At 42.5% G+C, this 26455-nt stretch overlaps 1 protein-coding gene across 1 annotated transcript in view; it reads left to right on the plus strand.

Annotated features, from left to right (window-relative positions):
* MYO10 (myosin X) overlaps window positions 1-26455 on the plus strand; it is a 222111-nt gene that overhangs the window by 157042 nt on the left and 38614 nt on the right.

Consider the following 26455-nt stretch of genomic DNA (forward strand, 5'->3'; position numbering starts at 1 on the left):
TTGAATGTGTTCAGCTGATTTCTATTCAGTTGCTAAAAGTGCCCTTTAAGGGAATAAGTGTTTTAAATGTGAAGGTGGTCTTTCATATTAAATTGAGTTACATTTAAAAGAAACGAATAATAATGTGGCTGGCTGCTACTTAGCCAAATCTGCTTTCCCCGAAATAAATTTCTAGTGCCAAGGGAAAACCGAATGTTAGAACATTTTATTTTTACCATCAGTTTTTTCAATCTTAAGGGTAATTAATCTGACATAAAATTAATAACCATCATAAGAGAAAGACGAAGTGTAAGTCATCTTCAGGAAAGTGCCACATATTTCTGACTCTTTCTGACTCTTTCATCGTGTCGTACTTCTGGGTTTTCTCACCTGTATTTCTGTGCTTAAACATATAGATCCCCAGTTCCAGAATCCTTTTGTTGTTTGCAGTGAGGGAATACACCCACTCTCAGATAAGTAATATCTCACTCTCTCCGATGAGCACCATGGCATGGTGAAGGGTATGTTTGCCAAGGCACCCCAGACTGCCCTGCTTGCTTCCCACCTGGGAGGTGCCATCGGCCAAGATGGGTAAATATTTCCCCTGCACCCACTGTGAAGGGTAGCCACACCACCTCCCTGCAGCCCTCTGGCTGTACATTTTTTGGCTTATCTTGATGAACTTCTAGAATAGCATCCAGTCAGAACAGCAGCCCAGTCCAACATTTGAGCCATTCCCAGTCCCAGACCACCTATCAATCATAGGCAGACTGTGATCTTGTGTGTGTTTTCTCTAGCCTAAGTGGCTCCGTACTAATGGTTTTCGCCGGCAGCCCCCTTAATGTGAGATTTCTGTTTGTGACTTTGCTGTAAAACTCACCCAGCTCACCCAGCATCTGTATGAAGGGTCGATTCTAAAAGCTGCGTTTCCCCTCAATGACTGGAGCAAAGGGTCCGGGTTTTGGAGACCAGAGAATGGGTACTGGGGGAAGGTTGCAGTGTGGTGCTCGGGCTCAGAGTCTGAACGTCCCTGGCTTTTCTCAGACTTGGAGAAAGCTCTCTGCCTTCACCGGCTCCTCAGCATTTCCCTGTGTTGGCCTTTGACCCTGGGGAGTTCCCCTTTTCCTTCCTCAAGCCAGCTCTTTCCCTGATACTCAAAAATACTACTACAATGAATAGTAACTATTCATTAAACATCATTACAATAGTTACTAGGTTTTGCCTGCATCCCTCCCCAGTATAAAGGCAATACTTATTGCTTATAAAAGATTTGGAAAATATGCAAAATACAAAGAAAAAAACCTCTTTAATTTACAGTTACCTATAATTTTACTACCAAGAGACAATCCTGCTTACATTTTGTCGTATATATACCTTTTCCTTTAAATTGGGATCATAGTCTACCTCAATTATGTAACTTACTTTTTTTTAATCAATATTTTTTATTGAGGTATAGTTGATTTACAGTGTTGTATTAATTTCTGCTGTACAGCAAAGTGATTCAGTTATAAACATATATACATCCTTTTTCATATTCTTTTCCATTATGGTTTATCACAGGATATTGAATATAGTTCTCTGTGCTATACAGTAGGACCTTGTTTATGCATTCTATATATAAAAACTTACACCTGCTAACCCCAGCTTCCCACTCCACCCCTCCCCAAACCCTCTCCCCGTTGGCAAACACCAGTCTGTTCTCTATGTCTGTGATTCTGTTTCTGTTTCATAGAAAGGTTCATTTGCGTCATATTTTAGATACCACATAAAACTAATGTGGTATTTGTCTTTCTCTTTCTGCTTTACTTCACTTAGTATGATAATCTCTAGTTGCATCCATGTTGCTGCAAATGGCATTATTTTGTTCTTTTTTATGGCTGAGTAGTATTCTATTGTATATATACACTGCATCTTCTTTATTCGTTCATCTGTCAATGGACATTTAAGTTGTTCCTGTGTCTTAGCTATTGTTAATAGTGCTGCTGTGAACGTAGGGGTGCGTGTATCTTTTTGAATTATAGTTTTGTCTGGACATATGCCTAGGAGTGGAATTGCTGGATCATATGGTAATTCTGTTTTTATTAACATATCTTAAAGCATCCCTGTGCTTTTTTTCATGACTGTATACACTAGTCAGTGGCTGTGCTTTAAGTCAAATTTCTATTATTGGATTATTTCATTTCTTATTGTAAACAATGCTACTTACTCTATTATTCATGTGTGTAAATATTTGTGCTCGTTTAAGGCTGTTTCCTTAAGGTAAATTCTCAGAACTTTATTTGCTAAAATCAGAGTATGCACATTGTTATCACTTTGATGTATACATACACACATGGACAGCTTGGCCTTCATTAAGGCCAACAACAGGAAAAGTTTTTGCAATGTATAACAAGGGATTCAGAGCCTTATAAAGAGCCCTCACAAATCAATAAGAAAATAACAAACATTTTAGTAGAAAAATGGGTAAAACACATGAACAAGAAATTTGCAAAAGGTGTAATACAAATGTAAAATAACCTGACAACGTCAATAGTATAATCAAAGAAATAAAACCTAAAATAGTGAGATAGTCTTGCCAATGTGAAGATTGGATGAGTTTTTGGTTTTCCGTTTTCAATAACATGTTTCAGGGTCTGTGAATATTTGAGGAAACTCCCATTCATGTACTTTGCCACTGGGAGTTTAAATTGTTGCAGCCTTTCTGAAGGACAGTCTCATCCTATCTTCCTGATTTAACTTTTCTTGCCTCCCCCGGGACCATAGTCCATCAGTTTTTCTCTCTTGGGTTGTAAAGGGTTCCTTCTCCCAGGATCCTATCTCCTCGCTGATACTTTCATTGTATTTAAATATATGTATTTATTTATGTAAAAGAAAGGGGAGGTGGGAGTGAATAGGAACTTGACCGGGTTCCCCCTAGAGCAGTCTTCTTTTCACTGCTGAACATTTCTAAAAAGAGTCCGTACCCGTTTTCTTATTTCTGAGGCTATGCCATCCAAGCTGCCTCTGCCTCTGTCCTGCTGAAAGCTTCCAGGTAGAGTTTTTCTCTGCCCTGCCCTCCTAATCTCCACCTCCCACCCCCAGGGCTGTGGCATCACCATCCACCTCCTCCTTCCTGGCACTTCTCTGACCAAGCCTCCTCCCCCGTCCCTTTCCCCTCCCCCTCCCTCTCTTGACTGGTTCCCTGGGTGTAGGCCTGGCCTCGGGTGCTGCCCTCACCTCCTCACCTGTGCTGTTCCCAAAGAAACGCTCACTTCTCTCCTTCTGCTCTCAGCCCAGGTGAGTACCTTTCTGCTGTGTTTTCCCAGCCTGAAACCCTCCTCTAAGCTTTGGCCTCATAGCCCAGCTTTGTAACCTACTTTTTTCCTGGGTCTGTGCTTGGCCAGCACTTCAAACTGAAATGTGTCCAGAATTAAATTTCACATCCTTTTCCTTCCACCTCCTTGTTTAACCTTTTTTAAATTTATCAGGTTAGGGCAGATTGTCTCAACCTTGGCACTGTTGACGTGTTGGACAGGACAGTTCTTTGCTGAGGGGCACTGTCCTGCACATTACAGGACGTGTGGCAACAGCCCTGCCTTCTCCCCATAGATGCCAGTCCCACCCCCCGTCCCCCAAATGTTTATAGACACCTCCAGATGTCCCCCAGAGGGCGAAATTGCCCCTGGTTGGAAGTTACTGGGTTAAGGTGTCAATGCTGATTATTTCTTGGGTTTATCCTTATTTTTTCTGTTGCTCTTGGTAAAAAATGCATCTACAACTTCATTTTTATTATAGCACTTGTTATGGTTTTGAACCTTGTTTTAACTGATGAATATATGGTGAAAATAATATCCTTTAACATTTTTCACAGGTATTGAATCATTAAATGAAACATATATTACTGCTTTCTTTCCTAGTAAGTAGTATTAGAAAATTTAAAATTTGGGGGGATGGGTGGAGTGCCCTGGATATCCTGCATATCCTGCAGGATTACGTAATCACTCTGTGCTATCCACTTTCTCAGATGAATGGATGTCCTAGTTTCAGCCACTGTGAAAGGATAAAACAGCTCATTAAAGTGTGCCAGATGCTTCGTTTGCCAGGATTTCACTAAAAAGGGAATACTGTTTAGCTTTAAGAATTCTGTGATAGACTCAAAAAGTTTGCCATTATGAAATGAAAGTGTCCCTGTTAAAAATGTGTGAAAATTTCACCAGTGAACAACGTTTTAGATACTATTTAATGTTTTTTTCAAAAGTCTCTTTAGATACAAGAAAATGAAGTTTGAACATGCACAGTAAGTTTGAGTTACTGAGATTTCAGCCTCTGAGCTTTAGGCACAGGACAAGGGTTTGCATATGAAGTCTTTCAGGCATCCCTTGATGTTGTTTTCAGTGGGACAGTTTAAATAAGGTTGTTATATATATAAGTAGCAGACAGTTTAAATAAGGTTGTTACACTATGTAAGTAGAGGACTGAGGCCAATTTTGCTGAGCTGGAAAAACAAAGCCCACCAGATGATTCGAGCCACACGTAAAGAATCTTGAATATGTTGATTGCAGCTTGAGAAATGGCAGAAGGGACATTAGCCTGACTTGACTTCTTTTCTTTTTTTTCTCTTTTCCTTTTTCTTTTGTTTTAACTCTGAAAAGTTGGCTTCTGTATTTGATTCAGTGCCTTCATTACATCAATTCCAGTAAAGCTTAGACTGTTCAGTTTACATTGAACCATGGGTACACACAGTGGCAGCCCTGAGAGCCATTTGGTCGGAGGCACCTTGCAAATTAGGGAAAGGAGGTCGTGTGTGGAGGTGGAAGGGCAGGTCGGACCTGGTGGTGGTGTCACGTGATTGGGATTTCCCGGGTTCAGACGCAACCTGTTAGTGCTGGGGCCTGGTATCAAAGGTGCAAAACGGTACAAAAAACTGCAAATCTCTGTGGAACTGACCATCTCTTGGACCAGCCATTGTCTGTAGCCTCATTGCATCAGCAGATGGGCCACTTCTGCTCAGGAACGCCTGCTGTGTCTGGAGCTGTGCTCGGGGCATTTCCTGGTTTACACAAACTTGGAGCTCTGCCAGTGTTGACAGAGTTAAAGCCTTTCCCTTCTCGTGATCGATTAAAAAAAAATTAACTACAGTACAATTGCCACTTGTTCTGCGTTACTCACCTCGCCTGCTCAGAGCACATCCACTCTCCCTGTTACAACATGTTGGTATAAAGTATTTAAACAATTGAGAACGCGGTTTGGGAATATTCGAAGGGCCTTTAGCAAACTGGCTTGGGTACTCAGGCTTTTCTGTACTTGGTTCTGCTTTGGTAAACTAGCCTAAAACCCGGACTGCACTCTTTTGGGGACTGTAAACTGCCAAGGATGCAGAGCCCATAGAGGGTGTAGGGAGAGACGAATAGACGTAACTGACGTATAGGGATAGATGAAGCAACACTCTTTGGTTGAATATTAACTATATTCAGGGGGTGGGTGCAAAAATATAGGAAGAAATGAACTGATGAATAGGTCACGTCTAAATAATTTCCGTTTCAGTTAATAAATCACGGACTGGCCTCGGATCATAGTGGACGATGCCAAAACGTTGATGGGGGGAAAAGGTGGAGACAGACCCAGGAGGACTTTTGGAAGCATTCACCAGTGTGCGATGTATCACAGTAGTGTTTCTAAGCAACACCAATCCCATGGTTTTGTGGCCTAAAACACAGAATTTAACGTCTAATGCAAACCTAATCCCAACAGCCCAGTGACTCTAGCAGTCACTTAACCTGGGCTTTTTTTCTACATATTCCAAGGCTAATGGCATAAGGTTTCATAGTTCTCAAAGGACACGTAGATTGTATTGCTGTGTGTAAGCGAATACGACAATCTGTCCTTCAGACGCTCTATAGTAAACAGATTGATAAAACAGGTTAATCTTTTCACCATTTCTGGATTAAAATGATTAGCGAAGATGTGTCAGGAGGCTGCGTATTGTGGTGGACTGAGTGGAGTCTTACAGGAAATGCTGGACTCACTGTCGTTCACCAGCCACGTGACATTGGTCTAGCAATTCAAGTTTGCTTATTGATGGAGTGGGGACAAGTCACCCATTTTTAGCGTGGTTACAAGGTTGACTGTGATCATGTCTGTAAAACTTCTGGCTCAGACTCTGGCACACACCTGCCACTGATGGTCGTGGTGGCTGATAAATAATAATGAACATATTTGTCGCTCTGGAAAGAGGCAGCGTGTGTGCGTTGGTGCGGCCCTTCCATTACTGACTGTGAGGGTCCCAACATAAAGAGGCGTTCGTTTCTTCTTGAACTTATTCACCACTTACTAACTCAGCACCACATCCTCCAATAGAATTTATGAAGCATATGCATCCATTTGGGGGTAGATGTGTTTAAAAACAAATTCATGGAAAAAGTATTATCAGAACCCTGAAAAGTATGCTTTAAATCTAAGAATGGGAAACATGGTAAGTGTTCATAAGTAAAGTGGATTACTAAAGGATGTGCAGGAAATCATGTTATTCTAAAGACAGATGAGGAGAAAGAGTGTATTAGTGTCGTATGTATGTTTTCTGTTTCCTGTGTCTTCCTTGGATTTTCTCATTGGGTCCTTTCCCCAAGTAGAAGGCCAAGAGGGGCATCCAGATTTAAGCATCTTGAGTCACATGATTCAGAAGCCTGTGGTCTGGCTCTGCGATGCTGGGGCTTCGGCATGAACCAGTCCTGTCCAGGCCCCAGGGATGGGAATAACCTGGCCTTTGGGCATCGCCTGACCTCCCGTTTCCTAGCAACTTCCAACCGCTCAGCGGAATATTTTGTGGCGTTTCTAATTTATACTTAACAGATATTGGCTGTGTCTAAGGCTGGCTAATTTCCCATTATGACTTGCAGACAACCACTTTAATACATGAATAAGCAAGAGAAAGGACTCCTAGGAAGCTGCACTCCCCCATGCCCCCTTCTCACCAGGCCCTCATTTTCCTTTGGGAAAGTAGAATTTACCAAGGACCTGCCAATACGATGCCACTTCTCTCAGAGAAGACCGTTTGGAACAGTTTTCAAGTAAAGTTCTCCATTTGACTTTTTTCTGATAGCCCAGCCTGTATTGATGAATATTTATAAATCAGCTACATCCATTATCAAAGAGGCGGCTCGTTCCTTAGTGAATTCTTTTAAGCAAACGTAGACTGGTAGCTTCTTCTCAGTTTCTTCCTGTATAAATGGGGTGGTGAGATGGGGTGATTTCTCAGACTCCTTCCAGCTCAACTAACCTGAATCTGGTGAAATCATATTTTTTCTAGTATTTGACATTTCTGGGTTTAGGCTCAAATTTTTCCGAGGTGCTATTTTTATTTTCCTACTTTTTATGACAGTTCAAACTCTTTGGTCCCAATATGGCTTTTTATTTATTTGTCTCTAAAAACCATTGTTTTCCTCTGTATCCTAATTTTTTAAAAAGAACAGGGTTTTTTGGAACTAAGCATGGTGGATGACCTCTGGTTTCCAGCGGGTCAGAAGTTTTTTTGTCTTGGGAGTTCAGATACCTTCAAGCAAGAAACCATAGGGCTTCCCTGGTGGCGCAGTGGTTGAGAGTCTGCCTGCCGATGCAGGGAACGTGGGTTCGTGCCCTGGTCCGGGAGGATCCCACATGCCGCGGAGCGGCTGGGCCCGTGAGCCATGGCCGCTGAGCCTGCGCGTCCGGAGCCTGTGCTCCACAGTGGGAGAGGCCACGACAGTGAGAGGCCCGCGTACCGCAAAAAAAAAAGAACCCATACAAGTATGTGTTCCGGATTATTATCTGTATGCTGAGTTATGCTACCATGATGGCATGTCTTAGTACCTACTGATGTAGCATTGTAAAAGTAATAACTCTGGCCGAGTATTACAACTCTCAGTTTGACACGTTTTCCTGGACGTTGGTGAATATCTGGCTCCTGGACTCCATCCTCTCTTTCTTTCCTCCTCATCCCCTGCTGTACGTTTTCTTCCTTAGCATCCTTATCACTTCGACATGACCTTGGTGACTGTATAAACCACTGGGTAAGTTTCACAGCTTTTTAGCATTTTCATGACTGGTTTGAGCCTCCTTGCCAGCATCTACAGAGAGCGACAGCTGCCTCCCTAATTTGTATTTCTCAGCATGGTTTTGCACAGCGAGTCTGAATAAAAGGGGACTGTGACCTGTTCAGTATGGTGGATGGAGAAGTAGAAATAGAACAGCAGTGAACAGAGAAGAGATTGAAGTTTAGTTTAGCAAGATAAAAAGGGTTTAATTACATTCGTTAGATAAAATGGCAACAGATTATACCCAAGAGGGAGGCTGCCCTGTGAGGATTTCCAGACGGGGTTTATGCTAAGGTTTGGACCTTCTGCTGGCTTTACCACAGTTTGTGGTCTGATTTAGGACAAACCTTTAGTCCATCCCTCCCTCCCCACTTTTTCTCTGTGTTTTTCTGAGGTTGTCTTTCAACACATATTAACTGACAGGATGATCAATTTTTTTTAATTTTTTTCCTTTTTTTTTTTTTTTTTTGCGATACGTGGGCCTCTCACCACTGTGGCCTCTCCCGTTGCGGAGCACAGGCTCCGGACGCGCAGGCTCAGCGGCCATGGCTCACGGGCCCAGCCGCTCCGTGGCATGTGGGATCTTCCCAGACCGGGGCATGAACCCGTGTCCCCTGCATCGGCAGGCGGACTCTCAACCACTGCGCCACCAGGGAAGCCCTCAATTTTTTTTTAAATCTTGATCTACGAACCCCTAATTTTACATGTGTGTGACCTATGCAGAATTTAAATTTGCCCTCCAACCGGCCGTCTCGTCCGTCCATTATTTTTACTCCCTCGTCGAGTGAACATGTTGCTTTTCTTCGCGTAGACCTCAGTCCCTTAGTTTCTCTTGATCGTGAACCTGCATCGGGATTTCATTATCTTCTTGCCTCAGTTGGATTCGTTGGTGGGCCTTTCATTGGTGGGCCCACATATTTTAAAGAGTGCTCAAACCATCACAGGTCCAGCTTCAAATGATCACAAGGTGAGCCCAGGCACAAAACAATGTCCCAGGTCTGGGAGGAGGCGTGAGCCATTTAGTCATGAACTTGTGGCATCTGTAAGGTCCCTTGGCTCGCTGACCTTCCCTCCCTCCAGATGGACAGCCTCATCTTGGGTGATGCTCTTGTCCTCCTCTTTCTCAGATTCTGTGGATTCTCAGATTCTCCTCTTTCTCAATTCTGGACAGTATTGAGAAAAGTGCTCCAGTGGCTCCTAGGGCAAGTTTGCGCCAGCCTCGGAGGAGGAGACCTCCCTGCTCTCGCCTCCCTCCCTCGAAGCCTTCCCACACCCCTAGCGTGATGTCAGCTTCCCCCTTCTGCACGTGACCTCACCTCGTGAACCAGCCGGGGCCTGAGGACATCTGCTCTTAGCCAGCTCGCCCGCCCTCCTCCTCCGCAGCATCCTCTCTCCCCCACTTTGTCAGGTCTTCACTGCACTGTGAGAACCACCTTCCTGGCACCACCCTGTCCCGGGCCTCCTAACTATTTGGCTGCTTCCAGTGAGGCCGCCACCTAGCGGTTCTCACCGTGGCCATGGAACCTGGGTCCATGCATTCTGTCTTTGATCCTGTCTTCCCTGACCTAGATTTGAACTTGACCACAACCCTGGGATATCTGTCTGGCTTTGACGTAACACACCAGCTCACGTCGCCACTGCTGACCTCTGCTCCATTGCTCATTTGCCTTCTGAGTGTTTTTGCGGCTGGCGGTATTAACCACTGTAGAGTATTAAGCCATTCATCAGCCTCGCGTTTTCACCATGGATCTTGATCTCTCTGGAATCTAAGCCCATTCCTCGCTGGCGCCTCCTCCTTCCTAGGGGTGATCCTTCCCTTCCTCCACAGGACCTCGTCCATCTACCAAGAGACCACACAGGTGTGTCACACACACACACGATACCCTTGATGTCCCTTTGGGCAGACCCCAACTCTTCAGTGACAAGACACAAAATAACTTGGCCAACAGTGACCTACACAGCATACAAATACATAAGGATCACATTTTAGAAGAAGCATTTTTTAGAGGCTTCGCAATATTACGGCTTCACAGCGATGCATCTACAATTCCCTTGGTCCTTCCTCAAGGTGGCAAAATGGCTGCCATAGTGGCAACCATCACATCCTCACAGAACGTCCTTATTCAGTTCTTTCAACAGATGGTTTTTGAGGATCTGTTGTACTCTTGGGATGCGTCTCTGAATAAAGCAAACAAAGGCTTTGGCCTCTTGGAGTAAACATTACCTCTGAAAGGAATCAGGGCTGGGCCAAAAGGAGTGGCTCTCCTTTTATTAGGAAGAAGAAAAAAAATAAATCTCAGTAGATTTGCCTCACATCTCCCTGGTCCTGGCTTCTCTGCTTGGTTCTAGGGCCAGCCTGGAGCCTGTGGCTGAGCCTCACTCCACAGGAAGTTAGAGTGAATATCTGGCAAAGGTGAATGGGTTTGCAGAGTTGACTTAGAATGATCTCATTCCCAGGACAGCTGCCCTGAGTACAGTGGGAGTTCCATTAACAAGGGAGGCTTCATGGGCCCCACTGGAGAATAAAACTTGAGATGAGGAGTGGAGGGGATGAAGCTGGAAATGCGGAAAGACAAATGTTTGGATTTTATCTTGTGTACAGTTCCGAGAACTTTTTTAACAGAGATGTGATATCAGATTTTCTGAATAGGCACTTATGCTTGTAACAGTTTTGAGAAAGGATTTAGATAAGTACACTTTCCTTATCTGTTGAGCCTGATTTGATGTTAAACAATAGAAAGGGGAATAAGTCTAGTACTTCATGCAAAATTGATAATAGTGTAATAACGGCAGGTTTGTGTATACATGATTATCAAGAAATTTCTTAGGATGACCCAAAATTGACATTGGTACCTCCTAAAGCAGCACCTCTCAAATTATATATAGCAAGAGAGAACTTCTCTTTATTCTTGCCGATTCGTTGTGGACTGGTGCCTTTTTTTTTTTTTAATACCACGCCACATGGCATGCAGGATCTCAGTTCCCCAACAGGGATCAAACCCGTGCCCCCTGCAGTGGAAGCGCTGCATCCCACCCACTGGACCGCCAGGGAAGTCCGGACTGGTACTTTTGAAAACTAGAATAAAAATGATGTGGCCATGTCATCTTGCTGCAGAAGTTCTTAAATGCTTACTCTTACTTTCAGTGTCCATCTCCTCATGGCCTGGCACCTGTCACAGGCCACACTTGGAGTCATGCCCACCTGGTTTTCCTACAAGAAGGAAGAGCCCAGAATCTAGACAGAGGTCCTAGTGCCTGCCAGTCACGTGACCTTGGGCACAGCACACAAGTTGTATCCGATTCACTTCCTCCATGCATGTGATGGAATAATCTTCCTGGCTTGCCCGCTTGCCTTAATAGGGTTCTTTCAGATTCAATTAAGGTAACGAACATCCTTTGTACAGAGTCATCCATATTTAAATAATAGATACCATTGTTTGCTGCTTCTCGAGTTTAATTTAGGAAGGAAACCATCTCTTCTTTTCAGTGGTGAGAATTAAACGCCAGCTCCACTGTTAGCGATCCAGGGGGTCTCATTTTTGCAGGAACACACTGCTTTCTGTCTTCCCCACGTGAGTGACAGAGGGCACCGGGGGGCCTCATCCCCGTGAGGGGTCTGATGTGCAGGCACGAAGACCAGGAACTTCCTGCAGGGTTTGCTGGGAATTCATGGCCCAGAGCGAGGCAGAGTGGGGGTGTCTGCCTGCTTCCCTTGTGTGCAGGGGAGGAGAGGAAACCCAGCAGTGAGCACTAGTCAACATGCACAGCCAGCGGGAGGAGGGGCGGTCAGAGCAGCAGGTGCAGGGCCGGTTGTTAAAGGCAGGAAACCGGAAAGGCCTAAGAATGGAAGAAAGAAGCCATGGAGGAGGCCTGTATTCTTGTAACTCAAGGAAGCGCTCGACCAAATGTTAATACGTGTGGTTTTCAGGACATTTATGCGGTTTGGAAACAAGTTTGTGACGTGGGCACAATGGCAGCTAAGATTCAAAAGAGGAAGTGTCCCACGGACCCACTTAAGGTGCTCGGGCCAAACATTGGGAGCTGTTAGGCATATAGCCTTTGTAAGCATTTACTTGCCAAGTTTGGGGGGAAGGAAGATCACAGTGTCTGTGTTCCCATTCTGGCCTGTTCAGTCTAACTCTGTTACAGTTTCCCCCAGTGGTGCTCAGTTTCTGGGTGCTGAAGATTCTGGGTTCAATGACTTGTTCAAAATAAAACAAATGTGATGCCCTCGGAATATTCTGGAGTGACTTTGGAAACGAAACATAAATTCATTCGGAAAATGAAAGTAACATATTTTGTTTGAGAGTCATTGTGTTGATATTTCGTACTTTATTTGAAGTTACTGGAAATGCTTCGTGTCTCGTTTCTTTGTTTAGAGTCATTGGCCTCACGAAAACTCTTCATGAGGTCTCTTCTGTTTCACGTTATTTGTGTAAGTGTTGGTTTTCACCTTTGAACAATGGGTAATGTTTTCAATGAGAAGAAGTATGTGTTATTTGTCTCTCTTTAAGCCGTGTATTAAAATACTCTGACAGTTCATTTATGTAAAAGATGCTCCAAGTTTCAAACAAATGCAAGTAGAATACAGTATCAAGCTGTCCAAGTCCTTACAGAGCAGAGGTTCAGCCTAATTTATTAGAGCAGCACTATCCAGAAGAACTAAAATGTGAGTCATGTATGTAATTTAAATTTTTCCAGTAGCCACACTTAAAAGAAATTTTTGTGAAATTAGGCTTTAGCCCAACAAATCCGAAATATTATTTCAACATGTAATAAATTTCAAAATTATTGATGTATTTTTAATTTTATTTCCATATTGATTTCTCAAAATCTGGTGTATAATTACCTTTGGAACACAGTTCAGTTTGTACTATTTGAGTGTGCCATTTCCCTGGCTTTCATTCTCCAGCTCAGGTTGGCAAACTTCTTCTGTAATTGACAAGATAGGAAATATTTTAGGCTTTGCCACTGTCCTGTGAAAGCAGTTACAATGCATGGCTGTGTTCCAATAAAACTTTATTTACACAACAGATGGCAGCCCAGATGGGGCTCCAAGGCTGTTCTTTGCCAGCCCCTGCACTAACTGAATGTATTGTCTCATTTGTGTTTTAATCTTCAGAAGTTGACTTCTGTTTTGGCTTAAAGTCTGCTACCAAGATAGCTATTGTGATGAAGTTCATTCAGGAATATTTAGGGCAAATGTATCCGGAAACAAACTCCATTGTTAAACAATGAATACTCTGGAGCTACAGGAACTTCCCACCCCGCCTCCTGAACTTGCACCTTGCAGAGGAGCAGCGTAGCTAGTGCTTTTAATGCAGGCTTGACCCTCCCTCTCCCCTGGCTCTGTCCCCGAGGAGCTTCGTGACCCTGGATAAGTTAATTAACCTCTCTGTGTCTCAGGGTATGCATGCGTAAAACGGGAATGAGGACGATCGCAACCTCAGAGTTGCCGAAGTGAAAGAAAAGCTAGCAGTACCAAGTGAGTGTGGTGCGTGGCACTGAGTCCTTGGTACCCGTGAGCCTTCATTCTTACAGCGGCCATGACTGCTGCTGCTCCTAGTCTGTTACTACGAATAGTCGTAGTTCTGCTACCACCACCACCACCCTAGAGATTCATAAATACAGTCTAATCTGGGCACCACAACAGATGCACATCAGCCACCCACAGAGGCTCATAGCATCTACTCACACGAAGTCTCTTTGGACTTGAACTTGTGGATAAGTAGGGGAGTTACAGCATTCTAGGGAAGCTTTGGCAGAAGCTGCAGAGATTCTGATGTCGGAAGAAGTGGGTACCTGTTGTTCCTCTGTCTCAGTAACTGCTGTGCGATGTGGCTCAGGTCACTCATTCTTTGGACCTGTTTAATGAAGATGCTGATAGCTGCCCTGCCCACCTCACAGGGCGGCAGAGATGAACACATGACATCTGGGCTATACATTGCTCTGCAAATGTCAGCATTTCCCAAATGGCTGCCTCTCCTCACCTTATATCACAAATTTAATTTGATCATCATGGACTGATTTAACTCATAGGGTGGCTGTAAGGGTTATGAGAGATACATGTAGAACGGAAATGGGTCGCTGTTCCATGAATAGGTAGCTGCTGTTTTTATTAAACACACAACTTTTTATCATAAGCCATCCCTTTAGGTTTCTATCCATCATTTGGACTAGAAATACTATTAAATGACCTTGTTATACAGTGTGACAGAGAAACTCCCCAAATTCCATGGTCTCACATGCTGGAACAGAATAGAAAATTGGCAGAATTAAATCGCAAGTTATTCTTCTCCTCAGTAATTAGTTTCTGACCGATTGATTAAAATGTCAAACTGATGTTGACACAATATAAACGGAGTCCACAGTGTCATCCTTTCATAGAACAAGAGCCTGTCTCGCACATGAGGCATCTCAGTAATCACCTTTCCTTAGAGGTCGAGGTTGGGCAGAGATAGAGGAGGTTATAAAGCTTCACACTGCGGTGATCACCTTTCTGTTCTGTGGGGGGCTCCTAACCGTAGGCACCAAAAGTAGAAGACTGCATATTCACCATGAAACAAAGGGGGTCAGGGTGCAAGTGTTGACAGGAGATTTTCTGGTGTGGGGACTCCAGGGTTCCACTTTATTTCCTTTCATTCAGTAAAAGCTGAATGTAGAACCAACCTAAATGTCCCTCCATGGGGAGCTGATTAGACACATTCTGGTAATGACACAGTGTGCTGCTGTGAAAAAACACGGGAGATCTGTATGTCCTCACAGGGAATTCTCCAGGATGGTCTTAGGCAAACAGAGCAAAACGTCAAACATGTCTTTGCTTTTTTTTTCCTCAAATATGTCTTTGCTTTTTTTTAAAAAAAAATAAATGAAGCTTGTATTTATTTGTATGTGCATGCATGCATCTGTATACAGGCACACACAATCCTACATTTATACATGCATAGAATATGTCTGGAAGAAAACACGGGAAACTGGCAAGGGTGGTTTTCTCCAGGAGAGCTGTGGGTTTTTCATTACATATATTCTCTATATTTTTGATTTAAAAAAAAAAAAGAAAACCTTTGCATGCATTATTCTTTCATTTAATGATAATGGAGAAAACAAGGCTTTGCTTGTATCTCCCAATGTCTTTTACGTTGTCCTTATTAAATACTGTGCTGAAAAGTGCCTTCAGTACATCCTGACCTGAACTCTTTCCCATAGAAACACATTCCAGTTGTGTCATATAAACAACTGAAAAAATAGGTGGGTATTGAGCTGTGTTTTTGGCTTGTTCTCTAGAAACACATTTTGAGGACTGCTTGGACCCTGTGACTGGCATGCTTTAGAGTTGAGGTTAAGCCAGCGTTAGAGTTGGGTTTTTCTGCTGCTGTTTTCATGAAAGTAAATCAACTCTAGTTGGGTAGAATTCGTTTCGTTAAGGTTTTCTTCCACCATCCATCTATTTAATTGTTCCATTCCAGTGTAAACCTGTAGTGGTATCAGTATCGTGACTCCTTTTGCCTCTAAGTCTTAGGCTGAATAGAATCCATGTCCAAAGCTCCTTTAGTTGCAGGTTTTCCCCCCAGTCCTTCCCATGATGTTGTTTCATACATTTGTAATACATTTAGATTCTTTTGTGACAATCTGAGCTATTTCCTGGGATGATCCTCCAGGGTTCATTCTTTTGCTGTAAAGTTCTGCAGATTTTGACAAATGTATCATGTCACGCAGCCACTGTTATAGAATCATATGGAATAGTTTCTCCAACCTAGAATTTCCCTCTTCTTTATCTATTCAGCCCTCCCCCAGGTCCTGGCAACCACTCATTTTTCTACCATCTCTATAGCTTTGCCTTATTCAGAGTATCATGCAATTGGAATCACATACATACACTTAGCACTGTGTATATAAGGTTCCTCTGTGTCTTTTGAGGGCTTGACAGCTTTTTAAAAAAAAATCTGAATAATATTCAGTTGAATGAATGTACCCCAGTTTCTTTTTCATTCACCTATTGAAGGACACGATGATTGCTTCCAGTTTTTGATGGTTATGAATAAAGCTGTTATAAACATTCACGTGTATGTTTCTGTGTGAAGATAAGTGTTCACCTCAGTTGGGTAAATACAGTCAGCCCTCCTGATCCAAGGGTTTCACATCTGGGAATTCAACCAAGCTCAGATCAAAAATATTCAGGAGAAAAAATTCCAGAAAGTTCCAAAAAGAAAAACATGAATTTGCCACATGCTGGCAACTATTTACATAGCAGTTACATTCTATTTATATAGCTATCTAGGTAGCATTTACATTGTATTAGGTATTATAAGTAACCTAGAGATGAAGTATACAGGAGGATGTGCATAGGTTATATGCAAATACTACACCATTTAATATAAGGGACTTGAACATATGTGGATTTTGGTATCTATGGAGGGTGGGGTCCTGGACCCAGTCCCCTGTAGGTACAGACGAATGACTGTACCTAGGAGTGTGATTGCTGGATTATACGTTAAGACTATGTCTAGCTTTGTGAGAAACTGTCTTCCAAATTGGCTGCATCATTTTGCATTCAGCCAGCTGTAAGTTAAGGTTCCTATTGTTCCACATCCTTGTCAGCACTTGGTATTAATCAGTTTTCTGGATTTTACCATTCTAATAGGTGTTTAGTGGCATGTCATTGTTTTCATTTGCAGTTTCCTGAGATATCTGATGTTGAGTGTGTTTCCATATGCTTCTTAGTCATCCCTATAGATCCTTTGATGGTGTCTCTGATCAGATCTTCTGCCTTTTTAAAAAAATTGGGTTTTTTCGTAGTGTCAACTTGTAAGTGTTCTTTGTGTATTTTGATTACAGTCTTTTTCAGCTATGTATTTTTCAAACATTTTCCCAGTGTATTGCTTGTCTTTTTATTGTCTTAACAGTATCTTTCACAGAGAAGTTAATTTTAATGAAATCTAACTTACCAGTTTTTCCTTTCGTGTACTGTGCTTTTGATATTGTTTCTAAGTTATCACCAAACAAATACATTGAAACAGCTGTAAACAGGACCACCCTTTCATTTATGCAATACAGTAGGATAAGTGGGTACCTATCTGAGGTGTCGAGTCCAGTGGTCAGCAATTTAGTGAGAAATTCATAAGATTCAGCTCCTGCCCAAAGGAACTTATACTCTTATGAAGGTTCACATGGATATTTCTAATGGATATTTTTTAAAATGTGAGAAATAGATTCACAGACATAGAAAATAAACTTATGGTTACTAAAGGGGAAAAGGGAGGGGGATGAATTAGGAGTTTGGGATTAGCCAATACACATTATTATATATAAAATAAACAACGAGGACCTACTGCATAGCATAGGGAACTATATTCAGTGTCTAGTAATAACCTATAATAGAAAAGAATCTGAAAAAGAAATATATATGTAAATATATATATATGTAAAACTGAATCACTTCGCTATACACCTGAAACTAACACAACAGTGTAAATCAACTATACTTAAATTTTTTTAAAAAATGTGACACCAGGAACAGCATGGTCAAGGTCACAGATGGCACCAGTTGGATACATCCAGAACAATTTTATTGAGGAGGGAGTATTTGAGAAACCCCTAAAAGATCCATGAAACTCAACAGTTAGAGACAACGGGAGGACATTTCAGGTGGAGAAGTTGGCTTCAGCCGAGATAAAACAGGAAGTGAAGGTTCTAGTCAGAAAACTAGAGTTATCTCTAACTTAACTAAAACATGGAGGGTGTGTGTGGGTGTACTGACTGGAGAGGTAGATTGGAGCTTACTGGGGGGGGGCCTCCAATGTGAAATTGAAGCCCTTGTCTTAATTTGGGGTGCGCTGTAAGTTCAGGAACAGGGAGGGTGTATAATAGGGCTAAGGCTGTGCCTTAGGAAGGTTTCATGTACGCATGTGTATATTATTTATGTTCAAAGTTTTCTTCCCATTAAGTAGTTGGGATTTGTGTGGATCTGAGGTGAGGACCACAGTTTCCACCTATAACAGAGCTTGAAGTTCCTTGCTTTTAAACTGTGCTCGTCTGGGAAGGATGTAGTTTGAAGGCTGTACTGGGTGAGTGAGAAATTTCCACGCTCTGTAATCTGACCCCCCAGGACTGACCAACAGCTTTAACCAGTCACGTAACCATGATGCTTCCCCTTCCTCCCCTGGGAGGGGGATGTGGTTGCCTCTTTTCTCAAAACGTGGGACTTAGCAAGTGGCAACAACTGTGTCAAATGTTGAACTGCCCCGAGAGAAATGACTGATGTGAGACAAAGACCCTTTGTCTCTAGTTTAATTGGCTTTTGTTTACTTCCTTGTCAAGGTCAGGAAAGTTATACTTCTGCTTTAGTAACCATGCTTTTGAAAACGGTTCAAAGCATGATAAACTTAAGCTATTTATTAACTGCTTTTGAGAATTTGATGTAACAAAGACAGCAAATAAAGATGGAGAGGTCTCACATCTTGATTTTTTGTTAATTTGTTAATTAGTAGGGAGTGAGGACAGGAGTCTTTTCGCCACTCAGTGTAAGGTTGGGCATGATACCTTCTAAGTGTAACATAATTGACTTGGTAAACTCTAAGGTAATTTTTAATTCTTAAAGTTGATGAAGGGTTATCAGGCTTCTTAAGATTTGTTTGCTTGTTTGTGTTTCAAGTTGAATTAGGGTAAAGGTATATCCCATGATCATAATGCAAATACAAATATTCCTAATCTATTAAATCGTCTCTGTAATTCTGGTGTCTCTCACTCCACAGTGTTTCCTTAGCAAAATGAAGAATCATGTAATGGTTTTACCAAAGAATCAACTTATTTTACATTTCTTGGGATGCTGGATACTAATCCTCCACGGTACGGACTGTGTAATAAGCCCCTCCAAGGCAGAGCTAGTATATATGTAGATAAAGTTTACAGTATTTCACAGAGGAAGACAGTCAGGGGCCATTAAAAAACACAATGAGGAAAGTAGAACTCTTTCATTGTAATTAATTTTAGAATGTTATACCATTCACTTTCAGAAACAATCTACCAGTGTTGGGTTGGAGGTAAATCTTATAAAGTTTAAAAAACTTATTTTTGTATTAGGCTACTAAGGTAGGGCAATAAAACAAGTGTTGGCATAATGCTCAGATCCCATGTCTGGTTACTCTGTGCTCTGAGGACCCGTTTCGCCAGGCCCAGGGCTTGCTTCCATATTGCGTTCCAAGCAGATTGGAGCCAAAGAGAACCTGCATTTGTCAGGTCAGAGCAGGGGCTGGGTTTGCTGTGGGTCATCCCATACAGTTGCCTCTGGTTGCTCAGTTAATGGAAGGTTCTTAATAAATACTTTTGATTGATGAAAACAGTAAATAATGTTTACTTTTACCTCATCTCTAAGACATTGAGATCCTATCAAGTGGCTAGTTTTTAGACTTTGAATAAATTAAGCGTCTTTTTTTTGTGTGTGTGTGTGTGTGTGTGTGGTACGCGGGCCTCTCACTGTTGTGGCCTCTCCCGTTGCGGAGCACAGGCTCCAGACACGCAGGCTCAGTGGCCATGGCTCACGGGCCCAGCCGTTCCGCGGCATGTGGGATCCTCCCGGACCGGGGCACGAACCTGTGTCCCCTGCATCGGCAGGCGGACTCTCAACCACTGCACCACCAGGGAAGCCCTAAGCGTCTTCTTAAAAGGGAGAAAAGGACCACTTCTGGAAATAAATTGTAGCCTGTGTTCAGAAGCGCCCGCATGAATTATCAAGTTGCATTTATTATTAAAGCAAAAGCAGTCATCATTAAATATGTTGTCACCTGCGGGCTCCTTCCACGGGATGGAGTTCAACGTGTTCTGAGTGTGTTCTTCTGTCCACTGTGCTGTATTGGCTCTTCTCAAGCACCTGTCCTTGGCAGGTGGTATCCAGTGAGGAGACGCAGGTGGAGTTGCAACCACAAGTGGGTCAAGGCACATGTGAATTCTGTCAGTCCTCTGACGCTGAGACACAAAGTAACGGTGTTGTCAGCCTTTCGTTGTCTGTGTTAATGGGACCAGTGACTGGAGGTGGATTTGCTCAGAGTTTGCTATTTGATTTTCCAAAAGGTTTCCTCTGTTCACTAGTTATTTCTGTGTATAGATATTTGGCTGAACTCATGGTGTAGTGTGCTGGTTTCTGCTCTACGTTGCCGTGGCCCTTAGAATTGTGATTTTTTATATCACCTGTATGTACACCAGGTTAGCACCTGACAGGTTGTCCCTAAGGCCCCCTCCTTAGTGTTAAAATTTTTAGAAACTGTCTCCATGTGCCCAAAAGACCGAGTGTTCTGGAAATGCTACAGTATAGGGCGCATTCTCTGCCTGGATTTCATTGTAATCTTTTCCCTGAAGAAGTTTCCAGCTCACTCCTTTGAGAATTATATCCTCTGGAAATATGCCTCCGGTTTTATAACATGTCAGTAGAAAAATATGGTTCGTATCAAGTTTGATTCACATACTAGTTTTCAGGAATGCCAAGTTCTTTGAGCTTTAATTGTTTGATTTAAGCAAATATTAACTGGTTTGAACAAGTCATTTAGCCTTGCTCACTTCCAGTTTCCTTATCCACAAAATGCAATAATATTACTCATCTAACCCACCCATCGGGTTTCTGCCTTCAAGTGCTGTATGAGTTGAAGGATTGCTGTGGGTACCTCGCACATACAAACAAGAGGACTTGGTTCCTGCAAGGCTGCTAAACAAGCATTTTAAATTCTATGTGTATAATCATCAGTAGATCTTTGAGGTTAGAACAATAAAATTCTTCTTTTTAAAAATTATTAATGTTTTTAAGATTATGTATTTTATGGTTGCCATCTTAGGCTATAAAAATAATATAGCCTCCTTAAAGGAATTGAGAATCTGTTGATTAACATCTATGAAAAATGATTCAAAACTTAAGGCAAAATAAAATACCTGGTTGACAGAAGTTAGTATTGAGAAGGAAACTTAACTTTGAGCTTCCTGTCAGCCAAGGCAAAAAGGGTAATACAATGCACTTTCTACTGTGTGTTCCCTTTAATCACTATATCTATTTTCAGTTTATTTTATCTTGCCTTAATTCCTCTTTGGCACAAGGTGCATAAGTAAGTTACCGTGAGTTATAATAGTCATCAATTTATGAGTGAAGAGTCAGATTAAGCATGTCATTTCTTCTAGAGAGAATAGTTTTCTCCCAATATCAAATTTAAAAAAAAATTGCTCTCATAGATCCATGTTAAGTGAGATTACATAACAGTGGATGACTGCAGAGTGAAATAAGAGTCGCTTCTGTGCCAGTCCTGCGTCCTTGTCCAGCTTGTTCTCTCCCCTCAAGGTGTCTTTTCTCTTCAGGAGACTCTGAGGCAACCTCAGCAGTAGAGCTGGATTTCCCACCACCTGACTCGGTTTCTAGTCAATGTAATGCTTAATCAGAGTGTGTGTGACTTTGGCCATCAGAGGACAGTTCCTTCTCTCCGCAGTCCTGGCTGGCCCCTGCCAGCCCCCCCTGACCTCGGTGTGGCAGGCTGCATTCCCACCCCACCCCCTCTCCCTGGACTCTTCTCAGGGCTTCTCCATTGGTTTCTGTGAGACCTCAAATGCTGAAAAGCATTAGAACTTCAAGGGTCAGGGTCCACAGGTAATTAACTATTCTATTTTCTTTAATTAAATAAGCACAGATTGAATGTCCTCTTACCGTGGACAGGTGACTATTTCCAAGTCCACCATCACACTTCTTATTGTCTCTATGCAGTATTTTTGAAATTATGGAAGGCTAGGTAATGTTCAGGGTAATCATATTCATTAACACATAAATGCATTTTTTCTTTTCTTTGTTGTTGTAAAACACCTCCCCTGTCTTGTGTCCCTGTTTGCCAGCACGTCTGTTGCCCTTTATTTAGATTTTTAGCTGCAGAAGCTCGGGCTCACCCGTATTTGATTTTTGTGGAGGGCTTAGCATGCTCTGTTACCAGTCATTTGTTTTGTCTAGGCATTCTGAAATTTATTTTTTCAGATTGTAGAGGAGAAAGTTCTAACTTTTTTTTTTTTTTAGAATTAAATTACCTGAAGCTAAACATATGTAAACCCTGTCTCCAGGATACAAACTCTCTTGCATCCGTCTCTTTTTGTCCATTTTAAATGCCTCTGTGTCAGTTTGGCTTTTACAATACCTTTTTTTCCTAAGGTTTATTGAGCTATAAATCACATACCATGCAACTGACTCATTTGAAGTGTACAATTAAATGGTTTTTCATAGATTCACAGAGATGTGCAACCATCACCACAAACACTTAAAACATGTTCATTACCTCAAGAAGAAATCCCTTAGGGGACTTCCCTGGTGGCACAGTGGTTGCGAATCCGCCTGCCAATGCAGGGGACACGGTTCAATCCCTGGTCCGGGAAGATCCCACATGCCACAGAGCAACTAAGCCCGTGCACCACAACTACTGAGCCTGTGCTCTAGAGCCCGCGAGCCACAACTGCTGAAGCCCGTGCGCCTAGAGCCCATGCTCTGCAACAAGAGAAGGCACCGCAATGAGAAGCCGGTGCACCACAACAAAGAGTAGCCCCCGCTCGCCACAACTAGAGAAAGTCCGCACAGCAGCGAAGACCCAACGCAGCCAAAAATAAAGAAATAAAATAAATAAATTTATAAAAAAAGAAATGCCCTACTTCTTGGCTGTCCCCCCTCTGTCTCCCCATACCCTCCACCAGGCCTTAGTAGCCACCACTCTACCTTCTGTCCCCGTAGATTTCCTGTCCTGGACGTCTCACATGAATGGAATCACGTAACACGTGGTGTTTCGTGACTGGCTTCTTTCACTTAGTATAATGTTCTCAAGGCTCATCCATGTTGCAGCATGTAGCGGCGCTTCATTTTTTTACGGCCAGTAATATTCCATTTTATGGATAGAAAGACCATTTTGTTTGTCTCCTCATCAGTTGATGGACATTTGGGTTGTTTGCACTTTAAGGTTCCCTTACAGCAGCTTTGACCCTGATCTCCCTGCTTCTCTGCCTCTATGTCCATGCTGTTCAAAGTAGGACCTCTACAATCCATTCTGTACCTGATTTTTTTTTTAATTTGTAAAAAAAAAAAAAAAAAAAAGTTAAGTGTCTTCAAAGATATACAGCCAAATAGAAATTTTTCATATTGTACATACGTGATTATTTCCTTCTTTCAGTGCCGTCTCATTTTCCCCCCTTTTTTCTCAGCTGTCTCTTCTTCCCACCACCCACAATAGTGCCCCCCACTCAATAACAGCCTGGCATGTCTCCTTCTATCCTTTTCTGCACATTGTGTATCTAAATGTGTATATTCACACACGTGTACATACATAGAGCAGGTGTTTTATTTGATGGGGTCATTGTTTTACAACAATGAGACTGTCATACATACTTTTCTTCATCTTCTTTTTCTCACCTTTCAAAAAGGCTTGAGAGTTAACTGGGGTATCTTTAATTTGGTCTTCTTTTGTAATGGCCGCCTAACACTTCATGATGGGCATGATATCAAAATAGACCCAGCCATGCCTCTGGTCTTGTTTCCAGTTTTGCTGCTACCAACATGGGGATCCTTCTACAGCACAGGTCTGCCCCCGGCGGGCAGCTCCCGATCCTGCAAACAGTGGCATCAAACTTGAGTGCCGTGTCCACCAACAGCTCACGTCCCTGCCCACCTCCGCGTTCCATCCCGGCCTGAACTACTGAACATGCCAGGTTCTCTTTCCACCTCTTGGCTTTGGTTTGTGCTGTGTTCTCTGTGTAGAATGTCCCTTCCCCTCCAGCAGTGAGTAGGAGTTGTGAGACCCAAACTCTGGGTCAGACCTGGGTTCAAATTCACGTGACACCCATACCCCCTCAGTACTTCTCTTTGTCCCGTGTTGCCAAGGAACGTAACTTTAATTTTTAGTATGGTTTTGTAGTAGGCCATCTACCACATAAGTAGTGACGTTTGGCATACCTGTCACCCTCCTAAATTCCAGGGTCCTTGGAAACAGAATCAGCCCTGTGAGGCTATGCAAGTGGGGGTCAGAGGGTATAAGGGAAATCTCTGTACCTTCCTCTCAATTTTGCTGTGAACCTAAAACTACTCTTTAAAAAAAATTAGTCTTAAAAAATAAGGCTGTGGAGACAGTTAAAAGATTAGTGGATGCCAGCTGTTGGGGAGAGGTAGAAGTGAATAGATGAAGCACAGGATTTTTAGGGCAGCAGAACCACTCTGTGCGATGCTCTGATGATGGACATGTGTGATTACAGTCATCAAAACCCACAGAATGTACAGGGCTGAGTGAACCCTGACGTCAGATATGCACTTGGGGTGATTAGGATGTGTCATGTGGCTTCATCAGTTGTAATGAATGTACTACTCTGGTGAGGAGTTTTGGTGTAAGACAAAAAAGAACCTAGCCCCCGCCTTTTGTTTCCCCCGCAATCATGAATCACAAAACCTTGGCGCATAGTAGGTGTTTAATTATTTATATTCAGTAAACGGATCAAGACCGGACTCCTGGGACTATAATTGCCCCGGTTTATGACTGTCACTTCCCAAATCCTCCCTTGCTGTCGGCCATCAAAACTCCACAGTTAGGACACTGCCGGCAGCCTTTGGAGGGGGGACATCCAGTTCTGGAAAACGAGTTACCAGTACAGACTGGAGTGCATTAGCTGAAGGTTTGAAAGGCCACATGCCTTTGAGTTGTGACTTGTCCACCCTCCAGCTGTGTCATCTTTGAACATTCAGTTCACCAGAAAGAAAAGGGAGTTGAGACCCACCAATGGAAATACAGGTCTACACCCCTCGTGATTGCCCTGTGTGTTGCCCAGGGCGACAATCTGCGAACAGATCCCCCTTCCCCTGGTTAAATTTCTGTGAAGGGCAGAAACACAATCACAATGGGAGCCTGGAAAGAGTGGCCACTCCTGGTGGCTCCCTCCCACCCGCCCTCCCCTCCCCTCCCCTCCCCTCCCCAGGCTGTATGAAATCCTACAACCACACCACACTAATTAGCCCGAGAATGGAAGGGGTTGTCATGGTGACCGAGCACTTTTTAAAGCACAGGAATGGTGTTCATTATTGTTCAGTGTCTTTAGCTGTGGCGAAAAGGTCAGTGTGGCAGTTGTTTTCCATATGAATTTTGGCCTGAGAGCCAAACCGAAGGTGGAATGTTACTCAGAGGGACTGGAAGATGGTAAGTGCGGCTGGACTTTTTGGATGGGGTGTCCCTTTAGTAATATTTTTCAGAGTGTTTTAATAACTAGTGCCAAACTAAGGAATTGTACGGACTTTGTTAAGTAGAGATTGAAAGAAAAGGAGCAAGGAAAAAAGTATGGGTCAGGAACAGTGAAAGTTTGAGAGAGATTTAGAGAGGGTTTTTTTTAATTTATTAAACAAGTCTTTGAGCATCAAATGATTAAATATGAAATTCGTAGATTTCCCTGACTGTGAATTAACAAAGTTAACTAAGTCTGATGCCTTATTCAGTGTTTGTTTTATATTAGCTCTCTACTGGTCGTTGTGGATTGCTACTGTTCCGATTATATTTCCCAAATCTAACGAAGCATTTTAACCAAATACCCTCAGAGCAGTTGCCTCTCTCTCTGTGTTTCAATCCAAAGATAAGGTAAAGGAGTTATCAAGGCTAATTTTTTCATGCTTTTATTTTATTCTTTCTCGTCTAGGGATATTTGAAATAATTAAGACCAGAAACCAGTGAGCCCCAGTTCTTTGGATATTCGCCCTTATTTATTGGCTAGACTCCGGTAGAATACTGCTGAGTAGAGACATCTGACCCCAGTGTTTGTAAGAGAAATTAAATATGAGACAAGTCATCCTGCTGGATATGATGGCAGCTTTTCCATCAAACGCTGCAAAGGAGATTTGCAGAGCATTCTTCAGATTTATTTTTTTGCTAGCTTGGAAAGCGTACAGAATAACATGGCTTTCAGCCTGATTTTGTGTTAATGACTGGCTGTGTTTTTAAGGCTCGCAAATTTAAGCCACTTTACCATCTTTGCACTTTTTAACAATGTACTTGTGTTCTATGGCACTATTTTTCAGTCATTTTGTACACAGTTGTATAAGATAAGAAAATATGAATTAATTAAAGGGAATGGGGTGTTTGGACTAAAAAACAAATCACTGCCCAAAAAGCTGTGAGTGGGAAATGGCATACTTTTGGGCTTTACCCTGAAAGACCATTGTCCTGTCAGCAACACCAGTTTGTTTGGCAACTGAACAGATAAGAGAATATGGCTCAGAATGTTAAGTCTTGGCTTGATTTCCTCTGTCTTTTGTTTGTATGTTCTGGGATTAATTTATTTAGTGATCATAGCATGGAGCTCGATAAATGGGGTTTCTGACTAGAAATTGAGAAAATTATTTTTTTTTCATTTTTGTCTCTTTTCTCCACTTACAAGCTCTCCTTTTCTTCCCCAGCCCCTAA

This window comes from Mesoplodon mirus, assembly GCF_964341445.2.
Source record: "Mesoplodon mirus genome assembly, chromosome: 5".
NCBI classification, from domain to species: Eukaryota; Metazoa; Chordata; class Mammalia; order Artiodactyla; family Ziphiidae; genus Mesoplodon; species Mesoplodon mirus.